Here is a 20,581-nt window from a genome sequence, read left to right as displayed (position 1 = left end):
CTAGCTTGACCCAAAAAAGAAATATAATCTTCTTTTTTTTTAATTGAATTTGTTATTGTCATAACTCAAGCATTAAATGTAAATGTAATACTTTATTTATTAATGCATTAATGTAATACTTATATATATATATATATATATATATATATATATATATATATATGATCTATGCACATACGTCACTTTTAATCTCCGATCTCTTTGACATAAAATATCTATTTCATTAAATATTTTTTTTATTGCTCTATATCTCTTACTATTTACTATTATTTAAAAGATTGTTATACAAATATAATTTCTCATTCTTAATTGGACCTTACCACACCTAATTATGATATCACAAGGCTAGTCGGCTAATTTACATAGTTTTATATTTTTTTATTAATAAATATAAGTTGTTAATTATTTTTTTAATTAGTTAAGGGACTATTTGTTTCATGGATTTGATTATATTTCCAAGAATAATATTTATGGGAATGCTATTATTAGGAATGTTGTTCTCATCAAAGATATTTGATACACGCTTCTAATTCTTAAAATTTTTTTAAAATTGAATTTAATTTAAAATAAAATATTAAATAAATGAGGTTGAATAAAAGAAAAATAAAAAAAATATTTTAAACATTCCTTGGAGAATATAAGATTCTATCCCTTTACATGGGAATAAGAAGATGAAGAAACATGTGAAATATTAATTTCTCAGGAAACTTTTTATTACTTTTTAACAAATATCAGAATATATATTTACATGTTCATATTTCTAAAAATCCAATAATCTAATATTATGTGAAGCAAACGTTCTCTCACAAACTATGTTTAAGGTAAAAATTTAACATGATTATTGTAGCTATTTTATTTGACTCAAAAAAATAATCCTAGCTATTTTAATTCATTGCATTCCTGTGTATTCGTTCGGTTTTCCTTTCCAGCTTTTTATTTTTATTTTTTATCGAGGGCTCTTTTTCCGGCTATCACTCCCTCCTTTTTGACTTTTCCGTAACTTTGATTCCCTTATTTCAGCATCAGTTTTATGCTTTTATTAACTCACCGAACAACGAACTTCATGTACTTTATACTCAAATAAGCTAAGGAGGAAAATTATTAAGTAATTCTACGCCACAATCAGTCTATTGCTTCAATTAATTAATCTTTAACTTCTTGTTTGGTGAAATTATTGTAGCTAGAATTTGAAGGAATTTAAAAAAAAAATAATGTGAGTCTCACGTCTGCACCACATTACTTAAATTTAATTTTTTTTTCTCTATTTCATTCTATTAAAAGATTGATTAATTTATTATCCATACAAAACACACACACCCAAACTCTAAACTCATATATCCTACAAACTCCTTTAGGATTAGGGATGTCAAGGAGACAGGACTCAAGTGGAGAGTATTCTTCTACTCCCGTCCCCCAACTAACCCTCTGTCCTTGTCTCCGATTCCATATGTGAGGGATTTTTTTCCCTTGTCCTCATCCTCATCCGCAACACAATCTCTGTAGCAGAGGCCCAAAATTTTAAAAAAAAAACATTAATTTTAAATTTGAATACAAGTAAACAAAAAAACGAAAGTCTCGACAACATAATACTCAAACTCAAATAATTCATATACGGTTAAACTAAAATAAACAAATATGGATAATAAATTTAATTTAAAATAATATAAACGTAATATTTAATAACAATACAAATAATTCAAAATACAAATATTTTTTTATAATATTTTCAACCTTTAATATTTTATTATTAAAAATATAAAATAACAATTAATATAAGAATAATTATATAATTTCCTCATGCGAGGGGTGGAATGCATGAGTTACTAAAATATTACATTAATGTTCGGTTCATTAATATTCAAAACAACAGTTATATAACAAAAAATAGTTGATACAATTAATGATTGATTACTTTATGTTAAATATACATATTATATATATATATATATATATATATATATTTAATATTAACATTTAATGCATGAGTTACTACTATATTGTATTAATGTTTGGTTCATCAATATTCAAAACAATAGTTAATTCAATTAATATTTTGACTCTTGAGTATATTCAAATATGAATAATAAAAAAAAAAACATGCTCAACATAGTCTAATCATTTGCGATTTTTGTAATTTCAAAATCTCTAAAAAAAATATTAATTTTAAATGTTTAAATAATTTAATTAATTATTTATTTTAATGAATTTTTTAATTTAATGCACAAACTAAGCTTAATTTAATAAAATATAATCGTAATTATAATTAAGAAAATTAAATTAAATTAATTTAAGTAAATATATTAACTTAATTTTTTTTATCTATAAGAAATGAATATAAGTACGTAACTACAACAAAAGAAAAAAAATATTAATTTAATTTATTTATTCACTATGTGTATTAATTATTGTCAATGGCGAAAAGGATATGAAACTTAGTTCAATATTATGCGGGTTGCGCAATTTCAAAATTTATTTACTTTTCTAAGTTTTGAAAAAAAAAAAAAAAAACCCACCATATTTGCTTATATAAGGATACACTTGGCTACCATATTCCACAAATAACATGGATGGTTTAAGGAATTTTGTTGTCAAATTGGCATTCATATAATTGGCTTTCATCATTATTGCATCAGGTGAGAAATTAAATCATGTTTTTAATCTATCATTACTCGTCTCTCAAGCCAATTTACCTTCAAATATATTTGGTGTTACGTATAGTTAATGTTGCTCTTATACTCATGCATTGTTTGTTGATGCTGATATGCGCATGAAATGGGAAGCTAGAGGACCCGTTGTGCGTTGGCACAATACTAATGACTCACAGTGCCAATACTTTAGTCCAACTTACGGTTGCAAATGACAACATATTGGTGTTTCAAGCATCTCCAAATTGAGTAAAGGTATCTTGTTATTATCTGGTACATGGATGGGAACAATAAAATATAAATATAGAAGGCTAGGGTTGCATCCCTTTTTAGTGTATCCCAATAGCATCTCATGAATTTTAATAACACTTAAGGCTTAAAAATTTTCCTTAATCATTCCTCATTGATACCTACCTCTGGTTTCAAGATATATATATATATATATATATATATATATATCTTGCATATTGATAATTTATGAGCAATTATCTTAGTTTTTCTTTAGAATTTTTGTTCATAATTGTTATTTTGTTAATAAATTGTATAAAATATTTTAGAAACTAAAAATATATAGTTTTTCATGTTATTGTATAAATTTGGATGTTACAATAGCATATTTTGATCATCAAAGAATGAGGAGCTGCAAACATGATCTTGCCACAACATAATGTGTTTTTACCACGGCAAAACATGGCTTTTGATAAGTTAGAAATCATGAAGATTCATTACAGTACAGCTGCAGTTCGTCACAACGAGTCTACAAAGTTGAAGACCTTAGAGTTAACAAAAATTCGTTCTGATGAGTCAACCTTTTGACACGATGAACAAGGTTTAGAAGCATGAAGATCAAGTGCAAAAGTCCTTAGTGTATAAGTATAATTTCTCTGTAGCGAAAATTCTTAGGCATAAAAAAAATGTAATCTTAGTTCTATATATATAAAAAGTTTTTAACATCTTTTGTACAAACTTTTAGTTCATTTGTGAATTTTAGAAATAAAATGTTCAGTTGTCTCTCTCTTTTCCTCCATTGTTACTCTATCTTGAGGTTGTATTTGAATCCTTCATGATCCAAATGAGCTAAATTTCATAGTTGTTGAGTGAAAGAAGTAGAATTCAAGGGTGTAATCCTCTATTTTCTTATCACTTCCCTTAGATAATGTGATCCTATTTCATTTTTATGCTTAGATGCATGTTAGGAGTGACCAACCAAACTTTTTTATCTGGATTATGTGGAAAAAACTTCAAATCGTGCATCCTAATTGAGATTGTGCAAAGATTTGATGTCAAGAATGAATCAAACACTTGTATTTGTAAAGATTCAATGATCAAGCTCTCAATTTCTAGGTGTAAATCACCTAAGGAATTAGGGATTTAGGTTGGAACTCAAAGATTAATCACTAAGAAATCAGGACTAGTCATTATAGTTTGGATCTTAGCTGGATTGAACTAGGAGATTAATTAGAAATGAATAACATATGAAGAATTTTATGAATTTCATCTTAGTAACACTTTTCTTTGTTTGAATTTAGTTTCGCTAAAAATATTTCTTTCAAAAATTGACACCTCACTTCACTAAGCAATTGACACCTCACTTCACTGAAACCTTTTTTTCCAAAAATTGAAACTTACCGCATTCGCCACAACAAATTGACAACTTGTTGTCGCGAATGTGCCTAAAAATTATTTATTGATTTCCTTTATGTTGCACACAGTCTATGTGGATATGATAACTCAATACTTACTTTTTCTTTCTACAATTAGACTAGGTTCACTTGTCTATTATTTCTGAAGCACAACAAGAAACTAGCGTCATTACCAAGACTTTTGTCTCAAGCATTTAGGCAATTGACAATTTTGATATGTATTAGATAGTTAGATTGAATTCTTTTAAACTTATATTTCATCTATTCTTTATTCTTATTGATTATTGATACTCTGATTTAATTGTTTCTTTGTAAATTAACTTTTTTCTTAGACATGTGTAGGTCTTTCATATTTAAATAGTGAGTGTTCATAAAATCCATAATGAAATAAGGGAGTATTCAAAACACTTGCATTGGAATAAGAGGATCTGTTTGATGTCTAAAGTATACTCCAACTATAATAAATATAGAAAATAAGAATTGTGTACCGATATGCATCCTTGAAACAATAAAAAAATTCAATAGTGTGAAGACTTTGTATGTATCCACGATGAGATCAATCTTTGCTATTAACTTTTTGATGAGTGAAACTCAAAAGAACAAACTCTTTTTCTACTTTTATAGTCTAGAAATTAGACTTGAACTTTTCTAGTTTATGTCTAATATTGTTTGCTCTAAGGCATATGCTTCTATTTATAATGTTGAAAGAATATATACATTTGATCCTTTTCAAAAAAGGAGAGATTTAATTTAAAATAACTCCCTGATTTAAGGTAAAGATAATTCACAAATAATCACATGATTAATTATAATGATTGATCACATGATTTGGTCTTGATATGTATCAATAGAATTTTTTTCTTATTTTGTGGACAACTTTCACATATATAAAAAAGATAATCTTTATTTATATTAATTATATTTTTCGTGCTAGCAAAGAATATAATAATATTTCACTATAATATTAATTTGATTAAATTAAATTTTCTAATTTAATTATCAAACAAACTATTTTCTTATGCAAAGATTGAAACACTCGTTTCTGTGTGATCTCGTAGGTTTAATATTAAATCGGTGATAAATTAATCATAATTAATTTACTAATCAAGGTAGATGTATATCAACATTCCTTGACGTCCGGATAACATAAAATAGCATTATTTACTTCAAGAACAAATAGAAGAATAATGTAATTTTTTCATCATTTACAACTCAAGATTAACTCTAGAGTATAGTATTATAGTAAAGCTCTAATAAGTTAACACGTTATATTTAATTAATGAATGACTTAAGAAATTATTTTTTTCTTTCATTCAATTGTCCTAGTCAAGGTCTTAATTATATCATCATAGAGCTCAAACTCAACCAAGAGTTGATGGATTCCTTCTTGATTAATCATTAATTCTACAAGTATTTAATTATATATATCCAATATCCATTGAACTAATGTCCTAAGGAATTAGGTATCCAGACTTAAAATATGATAAATAAATTGTTAATTAATATGATAATTTTAATTCAAATGAAACTATTATATTTCTTCTTGAAAACATTATATTGACACATTAAGGTAATATTAATCATTCGAAAGTTTCAATTAAGTCAGTTTAATGATGACATTCACATGTGCATCATCTATATATGCAATTTAATCAATGAAATCTATTAATCTTTATCCAATAAAGACCATTACATATATATTGATCTATCCTGATTACTAATGTCCTATTCACAATAATCATATGATCAAGAACAATCTAGATTAAAATTGTAAAAGACTTGTTTCTCATTATCATAATCTCTATCATGATAACAAGTCTCTAATTTTAATCAAGGATTTGTCAAGTTAACTATTTAATTAAAAATTTAATAATAACACAATAATAAAATAAAGAACAATTTTTTACTAAAATTGATAACATGATGGATTGGATCTTGGACATACAAATTTATCCCAACAGTCTCCCACTTGCATTAAAGTCAAACACTCATGTATTCCATTACTAATTTCATTTTATGCTCAACTACTTTGGTTTCAATTTAGAGTCTCCTTAAATGAGGTACAATATTTAGTTTTTCTTAAGTGCTTAAGAATGGTCTTATCCAATTTTAGTGCTCCCCACCAAGACTTTCTTGATATCAACTAGTTACACCTAGTTCATAAATAATATTAAAATATGCAAAAATCATGGTACTCTAGTTATGTATTCTCTCTCTTCATGAGTTTTAGGACAATCCTTCCTACTGAGAGTAACTCCAGTTCTTATTACCAAATAATCACTTGATGCGTAAAAAATGTACTCGCTAAGGGTAAGTATACCCTACGCAGTAGCAACAGTGGACATGAAAGTTCAGATATCGTACCCTAGACTAGTTGTGTTTCCAAATAATCTAAATCACATAAACTAAATAATTTTGAGTTTTTATCTTGAGTTGGAGATTGTTTGTGTTTGCGTTCAAAAATTAAACTAAAGACATGCAACAATTTTAAAGAAGAGATATTTATGAATAAAAGTGACTCAGATTATGATTTCATGTGTACCATTTTTCTCCTAATTCCTATTTTAATTAAGAACTTTCAGTTACCAATTAATTGTCTAATACATCTTATTTTAATTATGAGCCTAAGGTAATGTCTAAGAATACTCTTCCTCCTAAATCAATCCTACATTGGTCATTAAGGATTTAATTTAGGGTTAAGGATGAACAATAAAGAAGTTTGGAAAAATGGGATTCATGCCGCCAGTTTGGTCATGCAAGCTTTATTAACCTTATCATTTTATAGGCCAGTTAATTACGAGAAAATGGTCCTTAACATGCACTCAACTAATAATCAAAATGATTAATTACAATATAGAAGTGAAAGCAATAAAAAGATACAATTAACTGAATAACATCAAAGAACTTTATTAAAAAGAGAAACTAGAGTACATGAGTACAACTACATCACAATCTAAATTCTAAGGGGTTTAGCCAACCATGTTCATAGAATAACTAAACAACATACAATATTACATTAAAAATAAAAGAGATTGAAAACCCTTATAGATTCGAATCCTAATTGTTCCTGGTGTAGTTCTTCTTTCAAAATATCTTATCGTTTGTAAAATGCCTCCTGAATTTCCAATCTTACAAATTACAGACTCTAACTTCTTATCTATAAACTCCTAAAGATAATCACTTTAATTAGGCACACTATAGATAAATATTTTAATACGATTTCTAAAGGTAATCACCTTAATTAGGCACACTATGGATAGAAATTCTAATATAATTTCTAAAGGTAATTACTTTAATTAGGTGCACTATAGATAAATATTTTGATTCGATCCCTAAAGATAATTATTTTTATTAGACGCCTAAAGATAGTTTCCTCAATTAAGCTTACTATGATCATGGCAGTATCCATTATGACAATTATCAAAATCCTAGCGCTAAAGCTTGAGATGTTGTGAAATGACGAAGGCCCTCATGATTGACCACGATCTTCTTGGTTGACCACGATCGTGATCAATGCACCACGACCGTTATCAAGTGAAATTTGCATCAGATTTTCATGAAATTGTGTATTTTCCAACTTTTCCAGTTGATTGAGCGATTGTACTTGTAACCACCCACCTCGTCGCTACGATATTACTAACTCTAAAATATGGCATTTCAATTTTAAGTGAAAGCTCCATTAATTTGATTATCAAAATGAGGGTAAATTTTTCGCGATATACATTATCAAACAACACACAAATACATGAATAAATACACACACACACATATTAAACCACTATACATCATTCACATGTCAGAACATAATTCAATTTTAACATGTATCTAAACCTAGGATTTACATGCCCAATCAAAAAGAGTCAAGGAACCAACTAAGAAAGAGTTGATAACAAAACACAACTCTCTCTCAAAATAAATTCCAACGTTATCATGTCGGCTTGGTGGGTCCAACAAAAGACTTCTTTCCAAGACACCTATCACTGCTCATCTGCTCCCACGAACGAAAGTTCGAGATCATCACAGACACTAACCACACCATACAAAAATTGTAAGTGTGGGTTTATTATAAAAGATTAACAAACACCACTTGACAATGATTATCAAGAAAACAATAACAATAATCACAATTACTCCCAATAATCCTTTAGTTCATCATACACTTAACAAACTAGTCATCCATTTTTTCAAATTCAAATCAATTATGCTAAAAATGATGCATGCACCTGACTTAACTCTAAAATGCAATGTGGGACCATTTATCAAGAAATAGCCTAAGTGTGTCCACATGACACTCTCACTTAAGAAAAACTAGGCAACAAGTGGTCGAGGTCACCTTGTCGTGCACAGACAACTCCATCCATAGTGATCAGCATGAGTCTCAAGGGAGTTCCAAACCGAGTGATATGCCCTCAAGTACCAGCATTTTTCCTCATGAAAAACCACAAGTACTTACTGACAAAGTTTATATTATTTCCATGCAATTATGAAGTATGAAACATGGGTATCATCAATGCACTGACCGTGGATAGTTAAAAATTCCAAGCAATCCTTTTCCCTCTCCAAGGACACTTGAAATTTTTAAACCAATCACCTTCTTTCTCCTGGGATATCCAACCGGTCATTGCACTCCCCATGTACATACACGACATACATTCATCACAATGTCATCAACAACATCAATGTCATCATCAACGTCAACAATAATTTCATCTCAATATCATCAACATCACAATCAATCACATTCCACACATACACACACATAAATTCATGCTTGGGATTCACATTTCATGGGTCTTCAAACAACACAAATCTCATACAATAGCAATCCATAATACCACGAGACTGATATTTTAAGGAAAAATCTAAATTAAAAAGGAGAACTATGGTATACAAAACAAACTCTTATGCCCATTTAAAATTTAATAAAGAGGTAAATAAAATAACATATATAAAATTTTGGACAGAGTCTCCTTTACAATTATTACTTTTCCTCGAAAATTCCAATCATTACAACGACAACATCATTCATAATTTCATTCATCAATAACAAATATATGACATCCCTTTAGTTAAAAATACAATTTTTTCTTGAAAACCAACATGCATTGGGATAGACATACATCCCCATAATTGAGTTTTCTGACTCCAACTACGGTATCAAAAGCTATAAACAAATAATAAACTCCCCCACCTATCTATATTCTATTATTAGTTTCTCACAATGTTGTTTTGAGATCTCTTAGGTTCATACCCGTTCATCCAAACACAGAGCTCTATATACCAAATTGAAGACAATTTAGTGTAGATTTTGAAGACAAGATTAACATTAACATTCGCGGTCGACTACCCATTCAATTTAAAAAGGGACTAAAGGGATGTTTTGAAATTTCAATCACACCAATGTGATTGGGGTTCATCGAAGGTTACAAAAATGAAGTCTATTTTATGAAAAGAAAATTTTTACGTCTCATTTTCAAGAGTTTTTCAAAGGGAGTGTAAAAACATCCAATAATGGTACCCAAGTCACAAGAGATGCAAAGATAGGCTCAGTCTAACTAGGAGAAGGCTTAAAAATCACGGTTAGCTTGAAGAAACATCAAAGGGAAGGTCAAGAGCTCTGAATCCTCAAGTTGTTTTTAGAAGAGTTTGCTACGATTAAAGTGTTCCTCTGTGTGAGGTGGTCAAACAGCAAGCAACATGGGTTCATGGTGGTCACCGATGGTCATCGATGGTGGAGGAGGAGTTTTAGGGTGTTAGGGGAGAAGAGGCAAGAAAAACGCTTGTTGCCTCAGGATGTATTTGTAGCCTACAAGACTCATTTGGGTGAAATTTTGCTCGCTTGGGAGAGTTGGCCCAACTATAACTCGACTGGGCAATTTCTGTGAAAATCCCTACTCTAGCATATTTCACTATTTTTGTGCAAAGGTCATACCTCACACTCTAGATGTTATTTTGTAAATCCCAATGGACAAAACTTCCAAACAGGGTTTTGAACCTACAATCCAAATTTGAAGGTGATCCAACGGTTAATGAATCTGAGATCGTGGTTTTACTGAAAAAATCACACAGTTCCAACGCAAATCAATTAAAATCCACATAACCTAACATCCATGCGAAAAAGTTGCACAAGGATAATTCACACAACACTTCAACTAATCCAAATTAATCAAGTAATTAAATAATACAAGAAACACATCAAACATTTGTTTTTAGTTATCGGAATTTTAGGGCATTATAGTACTTCTGCAAAGTAAAAACTAATGTCCAAATGAGAGTTATGCAAATAAAGTACATGAAATAGCATGAAAACTCATAAAATATCACTCAAATTATGGTTTATCAACCTCACTATACTTGCATTGCTTGTCTTCAAGCAATTATTCGAATTCTCAATTAAACAAATTCTTTCAAGTCAAAACTCATGCATCATAAATCTCCATTTATTCAAAAGTAAAACTCACACATAAGGGTATAAGAAATTACTCATGCTTATAATTAACATGCAAATGGTCTTAATGAGATTCAAGTTCATGATGTTCACTATCTCTCACTGTTTAGAAAAATGAATAATTACACTCATAACCACAATTCAATAGCAGATTCCAACTCTGTAAATCAATCAATTCAACTCAAATAAATCCCAAAAATTCAAAACAAGTGAGACATAATGGGTTGTAATGAGGCCAAACATGTAATGTAAGGTAGATACTAAAATAAAAAGGCTAATTAAAGGTTTCCATTCATTCATATAAAAATACTCAATAATAGGGGGAACTTTCACCTATTTTGCCACCTTCCTTTTATTTTAAATTTTTTTATCCTTTTTTCCTTCTCTCTCATATTTTCTTTGGGGATTGCTCTCTTTTCCTTTTCTATTTGTGAACATTTTCTCAAAAAAATTCAATTCTTCTTTATTTTTATTTTTCAATCCCCTTTTTATATTTTATTTAACTTGAGAGAAGGAGTTGGGATTTACTTACTAGCACAACCTACAAAATACATTCATTCCCCATCTTTTTCCTCACATTAATATTTCACATAACCACAGTGCAAGGGACCAAAGGAATTAATCATTTAGGCTCAAAAATGGTCAACTAAGGGAAAATAAATCAAAAGAAAATCACTGGTCTCAAGAAAGCCTATTGATGTCTCATCTTTTCAGAAAAATTCAGAATTCATCCAAGGATATGTATGTCAGAACATAGAATAGAATAATTTTACAGAAAGGATTAAATCACACACACATCAAGATAAATAAGGCTCAAAACTCACATATCTGATGGCAACTCTTAAGAATAATTCACAATCATGCACGTTAATGTTCTCTCCTGAAGAAAATCCCAATTTTTACCCAAATACATACATACACACACACACACACATGAATGTTGATGTCATCTCCCTTTTTCTTATCGTATCCAGGGGCTTTTGAAATGAATTTTTTCCTGGGAAGGTCTTTATTCCCCTTACTTGGGTGAGACATAGCGATAACGAATTTTATCTTGTTAGTGACTTGCATAAAATTATAGGATTGCAGAGAGAAAGAACTCTTTGCATTACCAAATACCTTAAATACTTCCTCCTCATCACCTAGTCGCCAAGTCAATTTCCCTTTCTTGACATCAAGCAATGCTCCTCTTGTGTTGAGGAAGGGTCATCTCAAAATAATTGGTATGTCTTTATCTTCCTCTATATCTAGAATCATAAAGTTTGTAGGGAAAATGAATTTGTCAACCTTGACTAGTAAGTCTTCCACCATCCCTCGTGGGTATGTAAGAGTCCTATCTGCAAGCTGAATAAAAATGCAAGTAGGTTGAGGTTCTTGCAACCCCAATTTCTTATAAATAGATAAAGCCATCAAATTAATGCTAGCTTAAGCCACACAATGCTTAATCAAAGGATAACTTTCCAATGACACAAGGGATTGAAAAATCCCTGGGTCTTTAAGTTTAGGAGGTAGTTTCTTTAGAGCAACAACAAAACATTCCTCATTGAGACTAACTATTGCAAAGTCATCCAATTTCTTTTTATTTGAAATAATCTCCTTTAAAAACTTGGCATACTTTGGCATTTCTGCAATTGCCTTAGCAAAATGAATGTTAACATGCAATTTCTTAAACATTTCAACAAACGTAGAAAATTGTCTATCCTTCTGCTCATCTTTTAGCTTTATAGGAAAAGGAACGCTTACCTAAGAAGGTGTCAGTACCTCTTTCTCACCCTTTCTTTTGTTTCATAACTTTCCTCGATGAAAGCCATTTTCCTAGTGTTAGAGTGGTCTTCTCTTTCTTCTTTGGTTCTGCCTTAGATTTTCCACTCCTGGTGCTCATAACATTCACCTCCTCATTCTTAGGATTAGCTTCAGTTTGGGAAGGAAGTGTGCCAGGAGTTCTTTGATACATTAGAGTGACAAGGTTTGACATGGTGGATTCTAAGGATTTGAACCTTTCACCACTCTTAGTTATATACTCCATCACTAAGTCTTGGAAGGTTGGTCTATTCTCTTCCTGCTTAGGCCTCTGATCATGATACTGAGGGCCTATGTAAATGTTCTGATTTTGATTTTACAGGTGAGGGGGCTTGTACACATTTTGGTTCTGACCTTGTCCTTGCCTCGGATCTCTCTGCTCTTTCTAATAGAAGTTTGGATGATCTCTCCACCCTTGGTTGTAGGTATTAAAGTAGTGGTCACATACAATACTCTTCCCCCCTACATAATTGACTTCCTCTAAGGCTTAAGAGTATGGTCAATCTCCAAACAAATGTCTTATCTCCCCACACTCTTCATAAATATGTAGAAGCATATATGATATGAAGTTTTGATGATGCCAAAGATTAGCACAATTCAAGTCAAGAATCCAGAAATTCAAGAAGAATGATGTACTTAGTTCCTAAGATCTTAGAAAGAATTCCTTAATTGATGTTGCACAGGTTTGGCTAAAGGATATTTTACAAAAGCTTTCTAAGATTTCAAAAATATGATATTTTGTCTCTGGTAATTGATTACCAGAGGATGTAATCGATTACCAGTGGCTAAATTGATTTCTGAAACAATTTGCGAATTTCAAATTTGAATTTAAAAGCCTGTAATCGATTACCAGAAGTTTAAACTATTTGTAACAACTTTTAGAAATTTAAATTTAAATTTTAAAAGCCTGTAATCGATTACACCATTTGTGTAATCGATTACCAGACATAAAAATTCAAATTTCAAGTTTGAAGAGTCACAACTCTTCAAAAACTAACTGTGTAATCGATTACAACAGTTATGTAATCGATTACCAGTAAGGAATTTTCAAAAATAACTCCCAAGAGTCACAACTGTTCAGAAAGCTTTTGAATGACCATCAAAGGCCTATAAATAGGTGACTTGGGACACGGAATTCCTTAGAGTTTTTCTGAACAACATTGTCTTATCCTCTCAAAACCAAATTGTCTTATAACTTTCAAAATATTCCTTGGTCAAAAAACTTGCAAATTCAATAAGGAATCTTGAGCAAGCTTCCATTGTAATATCCTTCTCTTAAAGAGAAAATTATTTTTCTTCTTATTCAAAGAGATCTATTTAAGAGACCGAGGGTCTGTTAAGTTATAAGGTTATTTGAACACAAGGGAAAGGTGTCCCTGTGTGGTTCAGAGTTTTGTAAAAAGCTTTTTACAAGATAGCAGAAATCTCAAGCGGGTTGCTTAGGGACTGGACGTAGGCACAGGGCATGACCGAACCAGTATAAAATCTGAGTTTGCATTCTCTCTTCCCTTAAACTTATTTTATTTATTGCTATTTATATTTTTCTTTAAAGAAGTTTATTTTGAATTTTCTTTTGAGTAACTCGTATTAAGGGTGCATTGTTAATTCAAAAAGAGAGTTAAATATTAATTGGAAATAATTTTTGTATCTTAATTCGACCCCCCTTCTTAAGATAACTCAGGCCACCTGTCCAACAAAATAGAAGGTGGAAGAGTGGGTATCATTCATTATAGTCTTTATTTGTTTGGCTAACACGTCCATCTTTTGTTCAAGAAATGAGCTAGATGAATTGGCTTCCACCTGATGAACTTCATATGATCTCTTGAGAATTCTTCTATCACTTACATCATTATTAGCATTAGAGGTCACAACCTCAATGATCTCTACTGCTACATCTGTCATTTTGTGCATGAGGTTCCCCCCTGCTTGAGCATCTAGGCATGATCTATTGTCTTGTGATAGTCCCCCATAAAAAATGTGAATCAACCTCTGTGGTGAGTAGTCATGACGTGGGCAATTTCTATGCAACTCCTTGAAATGTTCTTATGCATCAAAGAGTGATTCCTGCTCAAACTGGGCAAAGTTTCCAATCTCTCATATTAACTACTCAGACTTTTCCACTGGGAAGAACCTTGTCAAGAATGCTAATGAGCACTGGTCCGAAGTGATAATGCTTATGCCTGGAAAATCACCGAGCCAATCTCCAGCCTTTCCCCCTAATGAGAATGCGAAGGTAGCCAATCTAATGTTTTCAGAAACATTGGCAAGGCTCCTTATCGTGTTTGTGAATCTTAGGAATTTCCTCAAATGGACCATAGGATCTTCTAACAGTAGACTATGGAATTGTATCCTCTCAATCATGTTGATCAGCCCATGCCTCAACTCACAGCTTTGGTCTCCAAATTGGGGAGTTGTATGGCTATAGTGATTTCCATACAAGGGGTGAGGTGATTCTACAAGGTTCGCTCCTGTTCTCCACCAGCGGCCATTTTTTCTTCTCGTTGTTTCAACATTGTTCCTGCGAAAGGCTTTTTTTATCTCGAGGTCATACTCAACAATTTCACCCTTCTGAGATCGAGTTAGCATAAATTGTCTAACAAAGAAAGATTTAAACACAAGTGGCAGAAAAGGAAAATAAAATAAAACTGCAACAAAAATTCAGAATTTTAACTGATAAAAATAGAAAAAAGTAAAGTACAATGACAAAAATAAAAATAATAATAAAAAATTAATATGAACAAAAAAATATTTAATTCACCCAAATTAAATTATCCGGGAACTCCGCAACTAGTCCTCGGTGGCACCAAAAACTTGATGCGTAAAATATGTACTCGCTAAGGATAAATGTATCCTACACAGTAGCAACAATGGATGTGAAAGTCTGGATATTATACCCTAGAGACTAGTTATGTTCCCAAATAAACTAAATCACATAAGCTAAATAATTTTGAGTTTTTATCTTGAGTTGGAGATCGTTTGTGTTTGATTTTAGAAAATAAAACTAAAGACCTGTAACATTTTCAAAGAAGAGATATGTATGAATAAAAGTGACTTGGACTATAATTTCACATGTACCGTTTTTTCCCTAATTCCTATTTTAATTAAGAACTCTCGGTTACCAATTAATTTTCTAATACTTCTTATTTTAATTATCATCCTATGGTCAAGGTTTGAGGATATCCTTCCCCCTAAATTAATCTTGCATTGGTCATTTGGGATTTAATTGGGGGTTAAGGATGAACAATGAAGAAGTTTGTAAAAACGGGATTCATGCTACTCATTTGATCGTGCAAGCTTTATGAATCCTATCATTCTATGGGTCACTTAATTACAAGAAGATGATCACTAACACCCTTAACTAATAATGAGAGTGATCAATTCCAATATAGAAGTGAAAGCTATAGCAAAATACAATTAAATGAATAACATCAAAAAAACATTATTAAAAAGAGAAAGTAGAATATATGAGTACAACTACATCACAATCCGAGCTCTAAGGGATTTAGCTAACCATAGTCATAGAATAACTAAACAACATGCAATATTGCATTGAAAATAAAAGAGATAGAAAACATGATCATAGAATAACTAAACAACTTGCCATCTTTTCTCATGATACTTACCATTAGTTTCAAGATATATGGCCTCACTAAAAAAGAATGAGAAATATTATTTGTACAACAATTCAGACAATAATTTGTAAAATATTTTGTGTTATTTTTCTTTTGAATACCATTTATTGCATGTCATAATGATGGAGAGATAGACAAAAAAAATGGTGTATTATACATTGTCGTATGAATTATTTCGTGTGTATATGTCTATAAAAAATAACTCGAGTCTTATTTAGCATTTATTAAATCACATCATTCCTATTTAATTAATTAATTAAATACATGTTTGGAACAAAATTTGAAACTTATATCATTGTTCTCTCTCCGCATCCATTGATTAAAATATGTGGATATTGCTTCATGTTGCATGTGGTGGACATAGTTTTTCATATACACATCGTATTTCCAAACACATAAGACAATAGACTTATTAAGTTTTTTTTAATATGAAAGATGCCTTAAAAGAAATTTTTATTATGCAGAAATATATTGGAAATAAAAGTAAGCAACTTTAGCATTATTGTGTAATGTAGCAATGAGTCGACGAGTTTAGTCTATTCAATTTACATAAACCAAGTCTTCAGAATTCTTTCTTATTGGTATATTATCAACCACTTTCAATTTAATAAACACATGTAGTAGCACTATATCTTCAAAATAGTGAAAATTTTACGTATGAAATTATATTAAAGATATTTAAAAACTCAATTGCCAAAAGTCTATAATCACACTCCACTAATGAAAATAAGAAATTACAGTTGTATATTCATTAGACCTATATATAGAGAGAGAGAATTAAGCATTATTTAGATATATAATACATATTATATTATATTATATATAATAACTCATTTATAATTTTTTGATATTTCATAATCTAATTAAATCCATGAGATATTTTCGTAAAACACCAATTTTCTACTAACTATATTGCAGTAAAAATTATCGTGGTTAATAAAGAAAATTTGCTTCAAATTTCAAAATCTGTAAGAAGCTAATCATCCTTGTATAAATTAATATATTATTTGTAAATCGTAATCCACATGAAAATCTACACGTAATTGTAACTTTTCTAGTAATCATTCCTTTTTGTTTTATACTGTGCTAATCAACTTTTGTCACTATTTAATTTAACCAAAATAAATAGTACGTATTTTTTTTATAGCATAAATAGTAAGTATCAATCAAGAAATATTAGTGAAGTTTTCCTTTATCATTCATAAGGTTTTGGATGCTACATATTAATCCATAATTATTCTCATTCATATGTGATTACATCACAATATCACCATACTCAATATGGGGGAGCTTGACTATGAATATTATTGGCTAAAGGTGGTGAGTTTTCGCACAAACAAACACGTCGCACACAATTACATTGATAACAAGTTGGACAATAACGTTTACAATCTGAGTCTTTGGAACAGCGTGCAAGTGGAGATATTTGCGCTTCAGATTTCATACCCATATCTACATCCACAAACAATACATGGGACATATGTAAGTGAAAAATTAATTTGAGTGAAATAAAAGGTATACGGAAGTAAATTGATTTGAATGAAAAATCACAATGTGATGTATTGAAGGCTCATTGAATTGAAAGGTGAAATATAGATTGTAAATAAATTAGGATTTTTAACCTGAAGCAATGATGAAAAAAGCCAATAAGAATACCAATGTGAGAGAAGACTTCCTTGTAGAGTCCATCCTATCATACAACATGATCGCCAAAGAATGTTTATTATGTAACAAATGCATGATGAAACTATCTCGATACGTTCACTTTTATATACCTCCATATTGACTAATGCATTAATTGTAAATATAAATGAAAGAATTGTTTATTTTATCTAGTTGACTGCCTTAATGTTAATTTGTTTAGAAAAAATATTTAGAAAAATCAGTTACTTTTCTACTTTAACATAAATGAAAAGAATATTTAAATTAGTTGTTGGTGTGTTATAGTCTTCGTTGACCGTACTTTTGTAACTTCACCACATTTTTAGTTTCCGTTTAATGCCTTCTTAATAACTAAAATAAATGAAATTTAGATATATTATATTTTTAATATAAACCAGAATAAATGTGCCCGGCCCTTTTATACCAATTTCGGTTATAGTTGACTTCTTAGCTCTTTGGAATATGTTACTATTACTGTTTTATCTAATGGGAATGAAAAAACTTGACAATGTCAAATGTAATGATATTATTTTTAAATTCTATTAATAAAAAATGCAATGCTAATGTCACTACAGAGAATTTAACCCCTTTATGGAACAAATCCATTCCTTTAATGTCATTGCTCCTGCGTATCATTTGATGCAATGGTAAATCAAAGGTCACCTTCTAACAAAAAACATGTATATGTTGTAACAAAAAAAAACAAAAAGGTTGTTTGCTGACTTTTTTATTTATAATTGATTTTTAATATTTTAGTAAGATTTTTTTGTTTTAAAAACTGGAGAAAAATAAATATATATTTTGTTTTAGACTACAATTTTGTGACATTATTGTAGGACAAAAATGCTATAGTTTTATTGACTTTATTCCATGAATTTTTTCAACTTTATCTCATTTTAATATTCAATTTCATGTCTTTTGAATAGAAAAAGTGAATGGCATTCAATTATATTTTTTTTGCATCATAATAGAATATATATATTCATATTTTTATATCTAGGTTCAAATTATAACTTTTATCTTAAATATATTTTTAATTCTTATTCTTATTTTTATAAGATAGGACAGATAAATGAGACCAAAGAGGCCCATATCATATAAGTCATGCTTGTCATTTGGGTCCAAAATAGAAATAAACAGGGTTTGATTAGCCCATTTTGAAAAGCATATTTATGAGTTTAGAGTTCAAAGTTTCCCAAATAAAATTCTAATCCAAAGAAAGAAGGCAAATTAAATATAATGACATCAATACTACTGCTAATTCAGGTGAAAATATCAGTACAAGGAGCTACTTAACAAAAAACATATGATGTGTATTGGATAACGAAAGAAAAAGAAATTATATATAAATTGCAAACTATGTATAAACAAAATTATAGGAAGCACGCTAATCTTAATCTTAATAATATTAAAGCAAGTTAAGTCTTCGTCCTTAAAACTACACTCAAATGGAGAAAATTCTCCAACAACACAACAATAATTTTACATCTTCAATGTTCATAAATGAGTCTCTCTACGTTTTGGGTTATACTCTGACCATATTAATAGTGCGTCAAGGAAAACCAATGGAAGAAAATTGTATTCTTCAACTCCAGCAATATTAATAGCACAGTAAAGATAGTCGATGGAAGAAAATTGTGTTCTTCAATAGAAACAATATTAATAGCACCCTGAAGACAGCCAATGGAAGGGAAAGGTTGTCCATTATGCCAACGATATATATCCGCATACAGTGAACATTCTTTTTTTACCTGCTTCAAAAACTTTGCGATTCTTCATTTTGCCTACACCTTCCCCTTTCATTCTTTTCAAAATCCTTCACTACTACAATAAAACCTTTTAACGACGATTAAGAAAAAAACGTTGTAGAAAGTTATGCGGTGACATTGTAGTAATTTTCACAAAAGTAGACAACGACGTTTGTTTAACAACCCACCTTCAATAATAACTTTAAGGAATACAACAATGGGTTTCACGTTGACTGTCGTAGTTGTATAAGTAATACAAAGACGTTTTTTTTTTTTTATTTTGGCCGTCTTTGACTTTGATTTTAAAAATACTGTACTCCATCTCTAGCTTCCCTTCAAAATCTAGCTTCTCATATTATATATCTCTCTCTAAAACCATCATCTCCTCCACCGCGCCTCCTGTCCTCCCCATCTCCAACCCCCAAACCATCGTAGGAACCACCGGTGCAGGCGGCGGCGCCATCGAGGCTCCAGCGAAAAAACTGTCATTCCGCGCCTTCATCAACCTCTCCACCTCCCTCCGCCACGCCCTCGACCAGCACCGTCCCTGGTCGGAGCTTGCGGACCGCTCTGTTGGATCAAGTGGCCTCGAAATAATTAAGAAGGGGGGGGGGGTTGAATTAATTATTAATGTGTCTTGACTAATTAAAAATTCATCATTCTTAATGTTACTAGATTCAATTAGGTTTTACTACTAAGTTATGAGAAAGTAAAGAATAGAAACAATAACTTAGACAAAAGTAAAGCGGAAATAAAAAGTTCATAGCGGAAAAGTAAAGAGTGTAGGGAAGAAAAAAGCAAACACAAGATTTATACTGGTTCGGCAATGAACCGTGCCTACATCCAGTCCCCAAGCAACCCACGGTTCTTGAGATTTCCAATAATCTTGTAAAATCCTTTACAAGCAAAGAGTCACAAAGGATGTACCCTCCCTTGTTCTCTTTGAACAACCAAGTAGATGTACCCTCCCTTGTGTTCACTATTACAACCAAGAAGCTACTTG

At 30.5% G+C, this 20,581-nt stretch overlaps 1 long non-coding RNA gene across 1 annotated transcript; it reads right to left on the bottom strand.

Annotated features, from left to right (window-relative positions):
- Nucleotides 1-17,342: 17,342 nt before the first annotated feature.
- Nucleotides 17,343-17,920, bottom strand: LOC114373866. The gene is made up of 2 exons (XR_003658483.1): nt 17,791-17,920; nt 17,343-17,620 (listed from the first exon to the last, which is right to left on the bottom strand). It is a non-coding gene; the product is annotated as an uncharacterized LOC114373866 (long non-coding RNA).
- Nucleotides 17,921-20,581: the final 2,661 nt, after the last annotated feature.

Source organism: Glycine soja, chromosome 11 (assembly GCF_004193775.1).
Source record: "Glycine soja cultivar W05 chromosome 11, ASM419377v2, whole genome shotgun sequence".
In the NCBI taxonomy this organism is placed as follows: Eukaryota; Viridiplantae; Streptophyta; class Magnoliopsida; order Fabales; family Fabaceae; genus Glycine; species Glycine soja.
The sequence above is the reverse complement of the archived record's forward strand: the minus strand, read 5'-3'. Positions and strand labels throughout refer to the sequence as shown.